This window comes from Anas platyrhynchos, chromosome 1 (assembly GCF_047663525.1).
Source record: "Anas platyrhynchos isolate ZD024472 breed Pekin duck chromosome 1, IASCAAS_PekinDuck_T2T, whole genome shotgun sequence".
NCBI classification, from domain to species: Eukaryota; Metazoa; Chordata; class Aves; order Anseriformes; family Anatidae; genus Anas; species Anas platyrhynchos.
Genome location: NC_092587.1, coordinates 87,466,598 through 87,483,111, shown reverse-complemented (window position 1 = coordinate 87,483,111; position 16,514 = coordinate 87,466,598). Strand labels below are relative to the sequence as shown.

The following is a 16,514-nucleotide window of genomic DNA, read 5'->3' as shown; positions in this document are numbered from 1 at the left end:
AATGGACGATCCCTCTAGCTGCGCAAGAAAATTAAAAGCTGGAGTTTCACACCCACTCTCAATGCTCTGTGGAGTTTAGGAACCTCTTGAGGTTCCCTCTCTGCCTTTCCCCATTTTGCTGGAAGGCTAACAATCTACAAAAAGCAGAATTTAGAAAACGAAAACAGCCAGCCTCTAATTTCCCATCCTGTGAAAGTTAAAAACTCTGGAATTGGACCAAGTCAGCCACATCACTTGAGGATGTATGGACAAATAGTTCAGATCTAGTTCATTACCAAAAGTGCTTATAAAATGCATTGTATTTAATATATAAGAACTCTCTGGCCCCTTGTTAAAACATTACTTATAAAAGTCCTCCCCATCACAACAACTTGCCAATGATTATTTCATGGATTTTTCAAAAGTTATCCATGCCTCACTTTTCTTTGCAACTTTCATGCCCTATCACGTTCTGAGGTCTCTAAGAATTCTGTGTTCTTTAAAAATCACAACATTTGCTCCAGCAGTGTTTCCAATAATTGTCCAACCTGCCTCCCAGTCCCATGGAAACTCTTTGCTAAGATGTTACTTTTCCCTTGTCTGGAACAAATTCCTACACAGATGGACCATCCAACGTCTAAGAATAACTCTTTTAACTATCAATAGAGACAAAGAGATTCAGCTGCGCTTTTCCCATGGGATTCCTTTAAGTTTGGACACATCTGTTAAGATGCATACATCAGAGCCTGAATGAAGTTTTTGTCTGATTGTATCTCTTAGCACTTGTGGAAGTTTCTGCCAAAATTATCTTATCTCTTGGCACTTGCAAAAATATATACTGATATATGCTTTCTAAAGGCCTCCTGAAATAAGTGGCCTATACAGACCAAATCAGTTTAAATAGAGAGCAAAGTCCTGATGACTTCCTTTCCTCCTAGCAAAATCTTTAGAAGCTTTACCTGAGGGAGTTCAGCCTTCAAATCTACTACCAACTTTATGCGTCCTCTGTCCCTAAACAAAAAAGTGTGTGGAAAGTTGCAAACAGCACCAATCTCACATACTTTACTTGGCTTCTCTGTAACCTTTCCAGAACCTGTGCCTCCATACTCGGCTTTGTAGTTTTTTGCACAAACACCTTTCTTCTGAGTAAGCAGCTACATCTGTTTGTGACAGCTGAGTAGCTAGAGGTGTTTGGAGCTCTATCAACTCACTCTATGATTTAATTCCAAATTAATTCAAAGTGGTGCTTTCTATTTGCCAAGCCCTACATGAAAACAGTTACCTCAGGAAGCACCTCTTTCTCTAACCTCTTTCTCCAATTGCATGGCATGAGCTCGCATTTTCCAAGACTGAAAAAGATGAGACCTGGACACAATGTGTCCTAAGTTCTGGATTTTGTTTCAAAGATAAACCTGCACTGGAAATACATCATAATGTTCAAAACCAAAGTCCTAGAACAGTCAGAAGCAATTCAGTTTCATTGTGAATAAGCAGCACCAGAAGCAGCAGGTAGAATATACTACATTAAGCCCTAAATTAAGTTGTATGTCACATATGACTTCACTCAGATGTTTTTTTTCCCCCCACTAGGTACTCATTTCAGTAAGACTGGCATTCAGACTATTGCTTAGGCTTTCTTCACCTCTGCCTTTTACGGGCGAGAAGCAGATGGCTATCATGGAGCTTTTATTTCCTATGCTTGGAAAAAGTATTTTGATGTGAATCATTCCAAAAGCACCCTGATTTTTTAAAGTAAATTGGCTTATGAATATTTCTCATAATAAATATGTGGTGGTGTTTTCTGCCAAGCACTAGTGATTGTGCATGCAAAATGGTCAGTGAAGATTTCAAACTGATTTGAATAGGTGGCCCATAAAATCCAAGTCTTTTTTCCAGATACATGAATGAGGGCTTATGGAGCCATCTGTACATCAGTACATTTTTCCAAGAATGGAAATACCCTCCATGCTAACTCTTTCAGGGTGTTTCTAATATTTTGCATGAGACAATTCCTCTCAAACTTCCTGCCTAATCCTAGTTTCTAAATAGAGTATTTATCACCCTACCCCACCAGAATGAAAAATGCCCTCTTGAGAATGAAATATAATCTGCCCAGTCACAAGGGTAGAGGCTGCATGGTGGTCTGGGCAAGGGAGGAGAAGCAATCCTGTGGTGTTTAGAAGGTAGGGAGAAGGACAGGAGGTGATGCTGGTCCAAAGAAGGAAGACATCATCACAGGTCCAAAAGCTGAGGGCAAAAAAGAGATGTGGAAACATAGTTCTGAGAGGAGGGGAAGAGAAGGGCAAAGGAAGGGGCTCTACTGTGAGGGGAAAGGCAGGGGAGGACAGAGGTAAGGAGAAAGAGTTTATAATGACGGGGAAGCACATTTTTAAATGTTGGGAGCTACAAATACTCATCTCTTGGGTCAATTAATGTGTTCTAGCAGAAGGAATTGAGGCAATATTTAAAAAAAAAAAAAACAAAAAACACAAATATGTAATGTGGTAGATAGCTGTAGTAAATATGCAGACATAAATTCATCATGCCTTATTTTGTCTTCGTGTGAGAAACTGGCATTGCTATTTTGCAAGAGCGTGCCAAACACTAATTATATGCATACTGCCCCAAACAAATACAGCCTGATGAAGGTTATAACCCAGCATAAATAATGGAGGTTTTTCCATTGGTTTTAAAGCACAAGGAATCAACTAACAGAGATCAACACCACAAGAGGCTTTATCATTTCTTGAATTTTTGCAGGACTCTAACTGTATTTGGTGAACTAAATTTCAACATCTACTGAAATAGGAGAGTATTAATGTTGAAAATATTATTAAACTTATTTTCTGAAAAACCAACTTCCATGTGAAAGGAGCATCTATTCTGGGTTTTAAGTTTTTCATTCATATTGGTACTGTGAATTTAGTAGGAGTGAAGGTGATTTGGGGACATTAAAACCTTTGGGGTGTAAAAGACTGTCCACAGAACAGGTAGAGCATGAAAAGCTGTAGGCTCCACCTCCCCATGGTGCCCTTTGCCAATATTCCTCACCCCTGAACTTGGCCACCTCAGAAAGCAAAAGCAGGAGGTCATTCTCTGAGTTCCCTACAATCCCTGCTGGCCTCTGTCCTAAGGTTGCTTTCATGGGTTTCTATTTGTACTGTCAAAAAACATCAGTGTGAGGTTTCAAATCCCATTTACTAATGAACTCTTTCATCTTTGTGAATGGGATAAAGAGATTCTTTGTTTGAAAATAAGGATTATTTTTTTCTTGTTGTTCTGCTCATTTTTGCATCTTTTCACAAGCTTTTTGTTTTCAGAAAACATTACAAGACAAAACTGTACCCCGGTTTTAACAAAGAGTTTGACATCTCCAATTTGAAGAGAATTCTTACATACACTAAATAGCATGCTGCCTGCTGCTCAATTGTTTCACGTCTCTTTCTTCTCCCCAAATCACCAGGTGAGATTTAGGAAAGTCTCCCCAATGTTTTTATCAGCTCTATTAAAACCAAGATCTCTAGAAGAAGCTCATAATGAATACAGTCAGAAGCCAGCAGGAATGAATTGCAGCTAAAGTGATTTTGATAGTGATGAGCCCTATAACCCAGCTGCTTCCAAGTTTGGCCCTGAGGCAGGATTTTTAAATTAAGAAAAGAAAAGAATATACATACTTTTTAATATGATTTTTTTTTATTGTCATGCCCTGATTTTTTTTATAGGCCTTTGCAAAGTCTGGTTGGCTTCTGAGCTCTTGAAACCTGGCATCATCATCTTTCTTCCTCCTTTTTTCCCCTTTGTAAGTTTACAACATCCTAAAACCACCACAAAAGAGGTAAGCTATATTTTATACAACTAGTGAATGATGAGATTGACATCACCCTCTGTGTTCCTATCCAAGAGACTTTCAGGCAGGGACCAGTATGAAATGATGTCGTTTTGAAGACTTGACAGGGTAAGTGCTGACTTTTTAAAGCATAGTTTTAATCATTTCTCATTCTCTCTCCTTTTTTTTTTCTTTTTTTTTTTTTTTTTGGGGGGGGGGGTTGAAAATTTTGCATGTCCTTATGTCCTTTAAAAGTTAATGTCCTTTAAAAATTAACCCATGCTGAGTAATCTGAAAGTGAATGCACTGAAAATAAGGGTCTTAGGCTGCTACAAGCACACAAGTTTACAAATATCTTCCAGAGCCCTCACATGCTGTATATGAACCTCTCCACAGAAGCACTTTTCCCTGTCTTGGTGGAAATCCTTTACAAGCCAGAATGTTAGAGCCAGACACTTGTTTTCTCCCACTGGAAAACAGTACAGGCTGAAACTCCCTGCCAGTAGATATGCTTGGGTAATGAGAAGCATATGACTACCTGAAGAGGAGTAACTACAGTTCTAGTTTGAAGCAGACACGCTCAGAGGGTTTTCCCTTTTTACTTCATAAGAAGTAGGAACAGCCAACATGCTCTCATCTTCCCCCGGCTGGCTGCATTATTGTGACCCTAATGCAAAACACTGTTTTAGGGGTAATTTCCAAAAAAGGGAAAAGGTAAACCCCGAGGAAGTCATGCTTGTGCCATTATGGAAAGATCATCCAACTGGCTGGAAAGCCTGTTCTGCAGTAAGGAACATCTTTTCAAGAACCCTGGTGCAACCCAGCAGTGCGTTGGTGTACTCACAATCAGATGACCCTGTGTGTGCGTGCAGGTTTGTTGGTGAATGTGGTGCGTGGATGAGGGCCGGGCTCAGAGACGGAACAGCTTCAAGGTTCAGGCAGGGAAGGCCCGGCTTGGCGCTGCATGCACCCGTCTGAGTAATCTCATTCTCCTCAGACGCCTTCTGGTTTTCAGCTGTCTTGGGTTTCTTCCTGAAAATAAACAAAGAGACCTTTGAAGGGACTGACTGCATATTTGGGAAAAGGCATTTTTAGAATCTGTTAAAGATAACTTTCTTTCCCCCCCCCCTCACCCTCCCTCTCTCCTCTCTTTTCCCTTACAGGGAGGGAGGCAGAGAAGACTCTCCTCCATGCTTCTTGTTTGGAAACAAGCTGCTCCTTGTTTTGACTCTGATGCAATGGCCCTGAGACTGTATTACAGCAAACAGGCCAAGAACGAAGCTCCTCATTCTGCCCCTACTGATGACATATAAAATGAAACTAGTCCCAGTGGTTTAGACAGTCGAAGCTCCATTTGACAAATATTAACTAAGGCTGCAGCATTCTGAACAGAAAGTTATACAGGAATGCAATAGATTTGTCTGAAAAGCAAAAAATATGCAAGTTTCCAGTTCAACACAAATCAGGGCAAAGACTCATAGAGAAAAGCAGTGAAGTAATTTTGATATGCAGAGGTCATCTAAGTAAAGCACTAGGATTTGGAGCCTGAAACAACAGAGAACATGCACAATGCATGCGAATCCTCAATGCCTCTGCCTACCCAGAACCTTGTGGCATTTTGTATACACAAGGGATTAAAACAAGTAGTGATTACTCATTACACAAATGGGGAAACCAAGGCACAGAGAAGAGACTTGATGGACTTTGACTCATACAGCAGGTCCTCTGTACAGGCAGGCAAGAACCTGGATCTCCTCTTTGCTTCTTTTCTATTTTAGACTTGAAAGCCACACTTCTGATGCTCCCTCGAGGCAGGCAGCTGCCGGGGGGACCTTGAGCCACAGCCTCTACCAGGGGACACCACTGCCCTGGCCTAGGATGGGGACAACAGCACCCAGATAAACATTTGGCACAGGGTGCTGCTGGAGCCATGGTAGTGCAGCCCAGCATCCACCACTTTTTGTTTGGGTCCATGCTGGTGACAGAGCTCCTCTCGATGGAGATGGAGACAGGTCCTACGTGTGAAGGGACAAGCCAGCAGCCATTGCCAGCATGGGAAGGGCTCCTCACAGGGTGTGCGTCCACCTAGGACAGCTTGCAGGCGACACACTGAAAAACGTGATTTTTGAGACCTGGCAGGGCTTCTGGCTCAATTTTGAGACAACCCTGCCTTACAGGGACAACGTGGGGCAGCGGGACGCCCGCCGGGCCGAGTAGAGGCCCGGGCCGCTTACATAAAGGCGTTATATAAGGGCGGCACGCCCGGCCGGGGGCAGGGCCCGGCCCCGCCGCCATTTCCTGGCGGTCGCCGTCGGGGGGCAGCAGCCGCCCAGGCCCGGCCCGGCTGCCGTGGCCTCGGAGGTGTCACCTCGGCCACGACTGAAAGCTTCGGCGGGTGTGGGAGGGAGAAGAAGAAAACAAAAGTTACACGGGCCAAAAAGAAATAAAACAAGTCACGACGACCTTCCCCCTCCCGCCCCTTTCCTCCTCCTGCTCTCCCCTTTCCACTAACAACCCACAAGGTGAAGAAAAAGCGGGGAGTTTTTAGTTTCCTAAAAAAAAAGGAAAAAAAGTGATGCACAACACCCCCTGCAGAGGCCAAAACTCCCCCAAATGCTCCCTCTTGTCCAGAAGGAGTGCTTTTGGGTGTTGCAGGGGTGGTTTTCAGGGGAACCAAAGGTGATGGTGGGCAACACTGCTCAGCCTGAGAGTGCTGGTAGCCCAGATGTGTTTCTTTTGGGTTATTGGGGTTAAAAATCCCCACAGCAGACACACTGAGGCATGGACTGAGGGCACAGCCTGCTGCTTTCTCCACATATATAATCAATATGCTCAAAATAAGCCAGGCCAAAGTCTAATCGGATTTAAATTAAAACAAATAGGAGATGACAAAATGGACCTTACTTAAAGTTGTAAAGGTATAGGTAAGGGCTGAACCAATGAACTCTATATTAAACAGAAGGAAAAATCAAAGTATTTAAAAACATATTTTTCCTGAAGAGTAAACAGAGCATCTCATCACCACAAGCTCTGGCATCCCTCAGTCTGTTCCCCATCCTGTCACCACGATCCGATCCACGTCTTGCTGCATAGATGAGGATACATGAGATGTATAGCTTGCACGTGAGCATGTATAATTTAAAGTGCACAGACTGCATATGTTTTGTTCATAGCAGTCTGTGGAGCTCCTTGGCATACTAACTCTGGTAACTCCCATTGTATGCCCTCACACGTCGCATGTCCTGACCCCATGACTTTTCCATGTGCACCCAGCACGTGCAGGATACTGCAGTGTGTATAAATCAGTGCTTTTTTTTACAGCATTGCTACCCAAGAAGCTTTCAAATAGCATGGCTTTTGTCCAGGCAGCAAACGATATACATAGTCAGTTAGACTCTGGTTGTGTCTAGAAGCTGAGCTCCCATATTTCAGCCCGAAGTTAGCTGAAGTTGAACAGAGTATGGCCTCTGACTCTAGCTCTGTCCACACATAAAGCTGCTTCCCCTGGGCTGGACAGTACTGTTATTTGCAGGGTAGGGGCTCAGTCTGAGCAAGCATTGCCTGTTGGTTGCTAGCACATCCAGAGTGTTTTGTTAGACCAAGCACGGACCAAAGCTGAGCTTTACTTCATCATGGTCAGGCTGATCCTGTGTCTACCTCCCAAAACTCATTAGAGGAATAGGTTAGAAATACTTGAACTACAGGTAGTGACACCAATGAGGCTGTGCACACCATCCCCTGACTCTTCCTTTCCAAACCTGTGTATTTTCTACCTTGCTCTGCAGGCTGATGCTGTATTATTGAGATGCTCCTGCATCGTCACTTTTCCACATCAGCATCCTGCAGTGTGGAGACTTGTCCTCACCTGGATGGGAAGAGAAGCAGTGGTACTGACTGGCAGTAAAGGCAATACCTTTCCACAGCAGCTCTCCATTTCTCTTACACTGTTTGTACATGCCCTGTACCTCAGTACTACCTGAAATGAACACAAACTTCCACGTAAGGAAGTCTGAGGACGGGAAACAGCCTATGAAGAAACTCAAACGAGGTTCTTCTTTTCCAGTCTGCAACATCAGACCGCTGTTGTCAGTTACGGACAATGGGCCAAACCAGAAACATGCTCCTATTGCTCTAAGTATATTGCGATCTTTTGTTCTACTCTTTCTCCTATATAAAAACCTCCTATTGCTATGATCTCCACCTATATATTCTACTTAAATATTCACACATTCACGTACACAGTCTATGTATATTGCTATCTTATCGCTATATTCTTCACAAGGAGAGTTGTTAAGCGCTGGATCAGACTGACAAGACAGGTTGTAGCATCTCCATCCTTGGAGATTTTCAAAACTTAATTGAACAAGGCCCTGAGTAACCTGATCCAGCTTGGAAGTCAGCCCTGACCTGAGCAGGGAATTGGACTAGAGACCTCCAGAGGACCCTTCCAACCTAATTTCTTCTCTGATTGCATAGTTCTTCTATGAACACTTCCATCAGTGAGCTCTCTAATAAATCTCTATGTTCTAGAACATAAAATGGGACACTAACTGTGGACACTAACTGTGGAAGAATGGTCTTAGCTATTTCAAAGTAAAGAAAAAAGAGAGGAGAGGAGAGGAGAGGAGAGGAGAGGAGAGGAGAGGAGAGGAGAGGAGAGGAGAGGAGAGGAGAGGAGAGGAGAGGAGAGGAGAGGAGAGGAGAGGAGAGGAGAGGAGAGGAGAGGAGAGGAGAGGAGAGGAGAGGAGAGGAGAGGAGAGGAGAGGAGAGGAGAGGAGAGGAGAGGAGAGGAGAGGAGAGGAGAGGAGAGGAGAAAAGAAAAGAAAAGAAAAAAGAAAAGAAAAGAAAAGAAAAGAAAAGAAAAGAAAAGAAAAGAAAAGAAAAGAAAAGAAAAGAAAAGAAAAGAAAAGAAAAGAAAAGAAAAGAAAAGAAAAGAAAAGAAAAGAAAAGAAAAGAAAAGAAAAGAAAAGAAAAGAAAAGAAAAGAAAAGAAAAGAAAAGAAAAGAAAAGGCACAGGGGTGAGAGTGAAAATGAAGCAAGTAATAAATATTGATTGTGGAGCCTTCCCAAAGTATAGCTACTTATGTACTATGCCTGGACTTCATTGATTGCAAACCTGGACTGATTATTTCAATTGTGGAGGTCAGTCTACCTTGTTACTGTAGTTCATGTGAGTAAGTTTTCCTCTACAGACTAATCCTGAAAAGAAGAAGTTTGCTATTATTGCTACAGTCAATAAAAGTTGCAAGATATTTGTAGAAGACTTGGGAATTTGCCCTTGGAGCAGCTGGGTCCAGTCTGATCCCCAGTTATCTCTCTGAGCTCCTTCTCCACACTCACTTGCACTGCATTACAAGCCCTTCCAAATACTGCACGCACTCTTGAAACTATCAGAGGACTATCTTCATCATCTTTGCTTCTTGTGAAGGTCAGCAGAAGGCCAATATAGCAAAGAGAAGGTACTTCTTTGTATGAACCTGATGGACAGACTCACAGAAGTTGGGGACAGAAAAAACACTGGCTTTTCCAAGCTAATCTGAGTCTTGAGGGTCACTACAGAATTCATACTTAGTACTGATTTAAAAGAAATTTATCCAGTTGAGTTCTAACCATCCTACTTACTCATCTTTTTTAAATGACGTGTCCTATGTGCAGTCATGTTTATTTGTTGGTATTCATTTTCAGCGTTCCTTTGTGTGTGTTGTGTTAATTCTCGTTATGTTCATTTACACCACTTAAAATACGTTCTCTTTCTTGACTGCACACTCTCCAATACCTAATATCAACCTAACTACATCCATTGTCATCCCTGAACAGAACTGTGTGTATTAGTGTAAAACAGGACCTACAATCCCTACCAGCTTTTTCTTTCTGTTTCCTCAAAGTCCTCTGTCACTATCTTCATTGCAGTGAGGCATTCCCTCCTTTCCATCTACCTCAACCCTACAGTATCACACGCTAAGGTCTCGTGTCTAACACACTAAATTGTGGACAATTCACAATATTGCAGCTACTGCAGTGATTGCACTGGACACAAAGTAGGATAGACCCCTTTCTATTTAACTGGAAGGCAGAACAGGTAATATTTTGGATGTCCTAATGTTGAGAGCTATCTAGAAACTAATTCCTACCACTGAGCCTTTCAAACTCCTGCTACCTTTACCCTTTCTTGCTGCCACTAATGCATTTGGCCTTCCTGCCCCCAGTCCTCCACTTGCTCTCCACACATCATTTATTTGCATACATCTCCCCTGCAGCCAATGCTTGAGTTTGGAATGAATTTCCCCTTGATGGGTTAGCAAGTTCTTACAGCTGAACCCCCCCCAGATCAGGTCTCTGTCAAAACCAGGTGATGTATGTTGTTGAGCTTCCACTACTTTTCACAGGGCAGCTACCACAAATGCTTGAACACACCTTTAGGGAAGGAGCAGCTCTTTGTCCTGTGGAGAGAGCAGGTTAGCAACGAACAAACCAGCTCAGGTCTTAGATCCTGTGTTGCTGCACAGAACCCACAGCAGTATCCTGGCTCTCAGGGGAAGCTATGATACTGTGACTGTACAAGAATAATACTACATAATGAACAATAATGAGGCAGTTTTCAGCCTCTGAATACAGGGAGGGCTGGGTCACCAACCAGACCTTTGTTCATCGCATACTAAGCAGCATGGAGGGAACATGCCACAGGGTTGCTGATGTTAGGAGTGCTGCTGCTGGTTGAGTTTGCCCATCCATGTTCCAGGTGTTATTTTTCTTCCTAGCTGATACTGCATCACCTTCTAGTAATTGCCCTCTGGTTGCCTGTACTGCCCAAGCACTGTACTTAACTCACTAGTGAACAGTTTGTCTGTAACCTTAGTAACCCACACAGACTGTATATAATTAAAAAAAATGGCTTCTTGGACCCTAAAAATACAAGGGTGTGAAAACAATTCATGTCTGGTTTTAAGCAGTATTTTTTCCCAGTGCTGTGCTGCACATTCTTCCTCTGCCTGTATGCGACTAACACAGCTCCTGATAGCAGAGCTTATCACTGCCAGTGTTGTGTCTCTTCCAGACGTGACATTGACAATACATATTTAGAAACTGACAAAGTGAAAGAGAGAGATGAGTATAATCACTGAATAAAAAAACAAAACAAAACAAAAAACCCACAAAACAAACCATGACAACAAACAAAACCAAACAAAACACAACAGCAAAAAGCACTTAAATCTGCTCAGAGCCCTCACCTCAAAATTCAGGGCACACTGAATTTTGGAGCCACAGGTGGAGCTTCCTGAGACAAGCTTGCTTTAAAAAAAAACCCTAAGCCATTCCAGTTTTCCTGCCAGAAGTGTTGCTTCAGTAGTAAGAAGTCCTGCACAGGCTGACTGCCTGAATATTCACACAGCTTCTCTGATGATTTTGCAGCCACATTGATCTTCATGCTGTTACAGCTACATGAGTGGCAGTTTGTTTAAAATCTCTGATTGCAAGTTTGTATCATACAATAGAAAACACAAACTCCTGAAAACATCGCCATAAAATGTAATATGAAAGAGAAATCCCAGCAGAATACTGCAGAACAAGAATGGGAGGCATGGAGAGCTGACAAGAGAGGCCCAATGTTCTTGTGCAATAAAAGCTTGGAAAATTTAATCAACGCAGAAAAGTAAAATAAACTCCAAAATCCCTTACAGGAGACTGATTAACATAATCAAGTTAAACTCAGAGATTAAGTTCAACTTAGACTGAAATTCGCTGGGTCTGTTTCAGACCTGAAATGGGGCTGATATGCCCCCAAATTTGTCCATTTTTTCCATCTAAACCACAAACCTCATAAAAGTTACTCCCTGCCTATGAAACCTGCCTCGCTTACAACCTCAGAGCATCTTGGCTACAGCAACACTGCCACAATACTGGCAAGAACTGAGAATTGATCATAAATCAAAACTATGAGATCTACGGGGAAAAAAAAGCGGTGCAAATAACACACAATTGATCGTTTCAGAGCATAATAGAACCACAATGCAAAGTCAAAATTGTCTTAGAATCTCAGGCAACTTTACCTATGTAATCCAGCCAAAATTTACCAAATTGTAATGGCCTAAAGTAACTTCTGTCCAAATTAGAGATGACTCGAGGCCTGGAAAGAACAGATTAAACCCTTAAGGACTTGCAGTAAATTCAATCTGCATTGCATGAAACACCAGCGAGAGGAAAGGTGTCTCATTAAAAAGTAATAAGAATAAAAAAGAAGATAAACACTCTGAAGACAAACATGGATGAATCGACTACAACAGCACGAACTAGAGCAGGGAGCAGGGAGAACCTGCCAAACGAAAAGACACAAGCACATCAAACCAGCCATGGCTGAACTACGCTGTGAGGCTACGACTTAAATATTTAACAGCTTTTTATTGACATATTTTTTTGCCCACATATTTCCTTGTAAGTTTCAAAAGCAAAACTTAGCTTACACTCATCAGTAATGCTCACAGGTGCTGCAGTTTGTTTTTGTTTTTTAAATATGTCCTTTTTTTTTTTTTTTGCTGAAACAAGCAGTCTTTTATAAGAGATAAAATATACTTACAGTGGTTTCCAAATGGTATCACTCTTCAGGTAAATTACTCCAAGCCTTGGACCTAGTGCAGACGTTCATTGGGGCAGGGAACAGAGAGAGGCTGTGTCTGTACCAGAAAGAACCAAAAGGAAAGGTCAGGGGGGAAATAATAATTATTTACCAAGAGCAAGAAAACTTGCTGCAATGCTAACTGGCATTCTCCACTGTCAGTACAGCTGGCTGGAGCCTGGTTCAATCTCCCCAGCCCCATCTGTAAATGACAACAGAATCGGTCCCGGAATCACAGAATCAAACTTTCTAGGTTGGAAGAGACCTCAAGATCATCGACTCCAACCTCTGACCGAACACTAACAGTCCCCACTAAACCATATCCCTAAGCTCTACATCTAAACGTCTTTTAAAGACTTCCAGGGATGGTGACTCCACCACCTCCCTGGGCAGCCTGTTCCAGTGTCTAACAACCCTTTCAGTAAAGAAGTTCTTCCTAAGATCCAACCTAAAACTCCCCTGGTGCAACTTAAGCCCATTCCCCCTCGTCCTGTCACCAGGCACGTGAGAGAACAGGCCAACCCCCACCTCGCTACAGCCTCCTTTAAGGTATCTGTAGAGAGCGATAAGGTCGCCCCTGAGCCTCCTCTTCTCCAGGCTGAACAAGCCCAGCTCCTTCAGCCGCTCCTCGTAGGACTTGTTCTTCAGGCCCCTCACCAGCTTTGTCGCCCTTCTCTGGACCCACTCAAGCACCTCGATGTCCTTCTTGTAGCGAGGGGCCCAAAACTGAACACAGTACTCGAGGTGCGGCCTCACCAGAGCCGAGTACAGGGGGACAATCACCTCCCTAGCCCTGCTGGTCACGCTGTTTCTGATACAAGCCAGGATGCCGTTGGCCTTCTTGGGCACCTGAGCACACTGCTGGCTCATATTCAGCCGACTGTCCACCATCACTCCCAGGTCCTTCTCTGCCTGGCAGCTCTCCAACCATTCCTCTCCCAGCCTGTAGTTCTGCTTGGGGTTATTGCGCCCCAGGTGCAGGACCCGTGCAACCTATTCTGGTGAAGTTGGGACAGAGAGGATGAGCCAGCAAAAGGCTATCAGTAGGATTTATTCTGAGAAGTTGCTCACTCTGACGGCATGAGCACGGAGAAGTGATGGAGAGCTAGCACAAACTTGGCACCAAAATGCATCTCATCAGAACAACAAGGCTAGTCCTGTTCAGAGCAGCAACAAACACTTCCTTAGAACTAAAAGGCAGGAAAAGGAAGGAAAAAAAAAAAACAAACCAAAAAACCTCCTTCGCCTCTTTTGCTGTCTTTGCATCACAAAAATGACGGCTCACATCAAAGCAGAAACCCCACTTATCTCCCATCGGCCACCAGGTCGACTGCAGTGAGGCCAGTGAAACAGCTTATTGTCAGCCCTTCGGGAAAGAGGGAGCTCAGCAGCAGCTTTATGTATGAAACGTACCGAGCTCAAGAGGGAGTTGGGCTCAATGGACTGACACAGAAGTGGATCCAAAGAGAAACCTCAGCTCCAGTATTTATTAGAGGGTGATTTCACCACCCAGACCTAAGTTTTTGGGAGTATTTACATTTTTGGGGGACTTGAATCCTTCGCTAGACTAACAGAGCTCCTCCTTTGCTAACTTTGTATGATCTTTGGGTGGCTTGTTGTGGATGTTGGAAATGTGTCTGAAGTTAACATCCAGAGACAGAATTAAATCCTGCTTACTTCACTTATGCAAAGAACTCCTGGGACATCAGCATATTCAGTCCTACCCACAGTGAAGCCAATGGTGCTGTTTCCATGAATAAATAATTTTGCCTGCTCTGATCCGACAAGAAAAGCAAATATTTGCTTTATCAAAGAAATCAAGGAGGTGAACAAAAAATGATAAGAGATGTAATTGTTATTTCACAGGTAGTTAATGTCACTGTGCAAGTTGGAATTTATGTCTGTAAATGCAACACAATAAAGAAAACCCCACTGTTAGTGCAGCAGGAACACTGGAATGAGTGCCAGCAGACACAATGAAGGATTTTAGATGACATTGGAATAATGTGCTTCACAAAATATACATTCAGTTTTATGTTCAATTTACACATTTTGTAATGATGACGCTTACTGGAGACTGGGATATATGCTACATACTCATTTCAACAGGCTACACAAAATCTATCAACTGCACTTCACAGGGGCTCAAAAACCATCTTCTTTGAATCCAGTTTTTGTGGGCTCTGCCTTCTAGAGGCCTACTTTGAATTGCAGATTGTGAAAATTTAAATAGAAAAAAAAATCCTCAACTCAGCCTGAACCTCTGACTTTCACTGGAGTTTGGAGTGGAACCATATGCCAGCATCAGGTTAGCTCAAAAGAACTGCACAGAACAGTGACACCTTTGACCAGCGCGAAGGGTTGAATTTCAGAAGTGCAATAATGCCCAGCGATTCTGCAGATTGAAGTCCTTGCTAACACGCAGTGTGGCTTACTTTCAAACTCTCCTTTCCACTTCTGTGTGCGCCCCACCTATTCTGTTAATGCTGACCTCCCTTCTTTTATCCACTTTGAACACATCTGTCTTTTGTCTGGCTGTTCCTCGTCTTTTTCAGGCATTCATCCTGCATGCCTTGAAGAGTGCCCAGTACTTCAGTCGCCATGCATTTTTAACTTGTACCAGAAGCAGAAAATCACAGGATCGGGTCTTTAGTCTTTACTTCGGCAAAACTCCTGCTCACTTCACTCCTAATTTCACACAAGAGAAGTCTAAGAACTGAATGTACTAATCCTGCATATTTTGTCACCTCTCTCTTTGTGTGTGTCATTTATTGCTCTTCCAATCTCTGGGATTCCAATCCAAGTGGCTCTCTGTCATAGCGCTGCCTAGCACTCAATCTGGCTTCACATCAAAGGTCAGGGAAACAAGTTGTTAGAGATGGGCTGTTCAAAGTCTTCTACAAAATCTGTGCACTAAAACCCCCGTGGAAATCTGCGCTTAGAATATTTCCATTTTTCTCCATCTTTTTTGCTAGGGCTTTGGAAGATACATCTCTTTTCCTCCAGCGTGATGCATGTAAAGCACTGAGATCATCAACAGTTGGCAGGTAGGTTTTAAGTACAAAACGTCTACAAAGCTGGTGGTGCTTCAGAAGACACGCAGAGCACCACAGAGAAGGAAACACCCCAAAAATTCCTGAAAGTTTTTATCTAGCTAGACAAAAAAATAGAGGAAAATGAGTTTTTTGACCACGAGAAGAATGGGCAAAAATAGAGACATGCAGGACAGCAGGTGAATTTGATGTGTGGCACTGGGTTAAGTCACTTTTCCCCTATCTACCTGGGCTCCTCTATTGAGAAAAGGAAAACATTAACATCCCTGCTCCATGAGGTACTGTGTTCTTAATTAAGATCTTGGAGGATAAGCTTTCTGGATGAATGCATTCCAGAAATGCAGACTGCTATTACTTAAATATTCCCACTAACGATACTAACTCAGGCATTTTATATAACCTCACATTTATTCCACCTTGCTCTTCTCAAGCTTTATCTGGTAATTTAGAGGGTGTAAGAAACATTAATTGTATTACTGCTTTTATTAAGGAAGGTCCGTTTTATGATAGCAGTGATGTACTACAGATTTTGATTTAGGATGTACACTTCAGGTCAATTTCTATAGTGGCTTCAGTGGAGACACAGTGGGCATAAAGTCAGCAGAAAATGTGGTACTTTACATAATAATGCTGATGATTAATGGGCTCCCAAACCATAACTCCATATTCTGATGTACTGGCCCTCCTCCTCCTCCCTCCTGAAATTTGTGTCTTGACCCTTTCATCTCGTTTGCCACCTTTCCGGAGCCGTTCATTAATCAGCACCATTGATCTGATGCGGTCTGTCATATCCTATTACTTAAAACACACACAAGCAAGCATTGGCCTGACTCTGATCTTTACGCAACACACCGCCACAATATTTCCTTTATAGAAGGCTGAAATACTATAAACATCAATTTCCTGTTGGTGCTCAGTCCTGAAATTTGCTTTTTCTAAGTTTGTTCCCTGTGGGACGTTTCTGTCTCTGCCCCTAATTACACTTCTTTCTGCTCAGAGACATCACCGGACCCTTTCAGTATTCCCTCTTTGTTCGGGGCACCCA

The 16,514-nt window shown here is 42.8% G+C and overlaps 1 protein-coding gene across 37 annotated transcripts in view; it reads right to left on the bottom strand.

The window, feature by feature from the left end:
- Positions 1 to 16,514, bottom strand: part of ZBTB20 (zinc finger and BTB domain containing 20) — a 522,330-nt gene that overhangs the window by 45,679 nt on the left and 460,137 nt on the right. For 35 of the 37 annotated variants that reach the window (XM_038181943.2, XM_027462833.3, XM_072044152.1 and 32 more), the window contains 2 exons: positions 12,378 to 12,474; positions 4,650 to 4,837 (listed from right to left, as the gene is read on the bottom strand). The gene's annotated coding sequence lies outside the window, so the exon portion shown is untranslated. Of the gene's footprint in view, positions 1 to 4,649; positions 4,838 to 11,853; positions 11,931 to 12,376; positions 12,475 to 16,514 lie in introns of those variants that run through there. The other 2 variants (XM_038181960.2, XR_005267038.2) reach the window with 2 other exon arrangements.